The 2500-nt window shown below is 46.0% G+C and overlaps 1 protein-coding gene across 1 annotated transcript in view; it reads right to left on the reverse strand.

Moving 5' to 3' along the window:
- LOC310801650 (voltage-dependent calcium channel subunit alpha-2/delta-1-like) overlaps window positions 1-2500 on the reverse strand; it is a gene marked incomplete at both ends in the record, with an annotated part of 72010 nt that overhangs the window by 1521 nt on the left and 67989 nt on the right. The window lies entirely within an intron of this gene.

The following is a 2500-nucleotide window of genomic DNA, read 5'->3' on the forward strand; positions in this document are numbered from 1 at the left end:
GTACTTCCGTCCTGTCTATCATGGCCAGAGAGTGACCACCGGCATTAGGAGCATTCAACATGGAACAAGCTTTATCCCTTTTACAGTACATTGCAGCGTTTGGACACCGAGCTTGTCAGCGTCTGGTTTCACAGCACTTAGAGAGCAACACAAAGAAGAAACAAGCAGAATCAAAAACGCAGAGAGAAAACAAGTAAACAGTCTTTTTCGATATGCTGATGTCATTGACAAGTTGATCTTCTTGCCAGGGTCTGTGTTGATTGATCAATGCCCCCCCCACCCCCCGCCCCCCCCCTCCCCACACACACACACACACACATCTCGACACTTCCAACTTCACCATCCTGGAATCCTGAGTCTCGCCGCGATCCAGATAAACCCACTTCAAGAGTGTTTTTCAACAGGAGTGGATACCGGCAACAGATTTAGAGGGATCGACTCCATTTCAATTCAGGGGATGAATGAAATTCCAATTCGGTCGTTGAAAAGGCGATACCTATTTTCACAAAAGGAATCCTTTCGATTGTTGAATTGGAATTTCCGATCCACTTTCTGAACAGACTGAACTCTATCATGTCATTGACCTCTACCAGCTCCATTCTGGGGGCCACTACTTTTGCTGTATTTCGCACACACAAAAGCATAGAGGGGGTTGATTGCAACGGGGAGACATTGGGACATCATTCCAATGGCATTCCCATTCTCAAAGAATAACTAGGGAGAAACAAACTGGCCATCGGAGCTACATAGGCACTGGGAATCTGATGCATCGCAACAAGGACAGCCAGAGCTGTCTGTCTCACTAGGTTTGGATCAGTAGGAAAGCTCTACATCATGGAGATATTTGACTGAATCGATCTATATCATTTCTAATATCTGTGTCATACACTCCGAGGCGTACCTCTGTATAAACCTGCCTGCTCATTGAGGTATTTCAGTACAATATCAACCAGGGATGTCTCACTGTGTATGCCTGTGTCCTACCCAATAGGGGCTCATATCTCAACGACAGGAGGCCAACAGTGACCCTCCAATACTTAATTTTTTCTGTATGCACCAATGAGAGACCTGCACGTTGTCCTGTGAAGACCAATCACGGGTCAAACATTCATATTCCTGGTAGGAGCTTCGGTGTTGTCTTTAGCTCTCTCCAGGGAGCATACTCTACACTCACACCTATCCACTCACTGCTGGTTGACATTGGCGGTAAAAACTAAATCAAAACTAAATCAAAAACAAAAACAGTTGGTTCATGGATACCGTAGTTTTGTTTCCATTTCGGTAACAGGTGTTCATATATTCATCTATATATATATATATAGTTTTTTTTTTTTAACAATAACGATAAATACGATAAGCAAAAAAAACAGACAACTACACAAATCATTCGCTGTCAGTGAAAATACAGACTTAAAAACAACGTTGAGTTGGCGTGAAGGAAGGGACCACCTTCTTGGCCCTCTGTCGACTCAGAGGGCGAATAAAAAAACAGAAAACGAATGAATTAAAGGGTTTGGTTAGCTCTTAACTGTTGCACCATAGAACATACAAATAATAGAGAGTATTCAAAGAGTATAGGGTAGAGTAGAATTCAAGGTTCTCTGACGACATGATGTGGAGGAGATGAGGGAGCACCCTTTGGCTTTGGAGAACAGAGAACCGCTCCTCTTACAACGCTGGCAGTGACTAACATAGGATTGGCATTGAGGGAATCGGGTGTCAGAAAACAATCTGATGTCAAATACTGTCTTGCTGCATGGGTCTGCATACACCTTGGCTTGGATGTGGGAGAAAGGGGTGTTTGGTGTGTGTGTGTGTGTGTGTGTGTGTGTGTGTGAATGCAGGGGTCATGATCTCTCGAGGATACTGAGGGGCAACAGCAGTGTGTGTTTGTTGTGTGTGTGTGTGTGTGTGAGTGTGTGTGTGAGTGCGCACGTGTGGAGGAAAGGAGGGTCATGAGTGTCGAGGGGCAGTGAGGAGCCATAGTAGCAGCAGTTGGAGGCCAAGCATTGGCCAGAGGGAGGGGCTCAGACAGCTCCCACCCCCGCAGTCAGAATCATCCTCCTGTTGGACAAAAAAGCCTTCAATCAGTTAAGTAGCCTAAGACAGACAATCACACACAGTAACCAGAACCTCAAATGAACTAATACAAAGACAAACAGACCTGATATCTGCAATATTTCCGGAATAATCAATTTCTTACAATCCCCTAATCTCTAGTTAGGTGTTCCAGTGTGTGTGTGTGTGTGTGTGAGTGTGTGTGTGCGTGCATACATGTGCGTGCACATGCATGTGTGTGTGTGTGCGTGTGCGTGTGTGTGTGTGTGTGTGTGTGTATGCGTGAATGAGTAGCTAGTAGCTGTTTGATGGCAGTGTTCAGGATATCCGTGCGTGCCCTCAGCCTCTGAGGAGAGGGTCTGGGGGGGTGGGGGGGTGGGGGGGGAGGAGAAGGGTTGGGTGGTAGTACACACACCGTCAAAGGCAGGAAACCCCTGTGGAG

Source organism: Argentina silus (genome assembly GCF_951799395.1).
Source record: "Argentina silus genome assembly, chromosome: 3".
NCBI classification, from domain to species: Eukaryota; Metazoa; Chordata; class Actinopteri; order Argentiniformes; family Argentinidae; genus Argentina; species Argentina silus.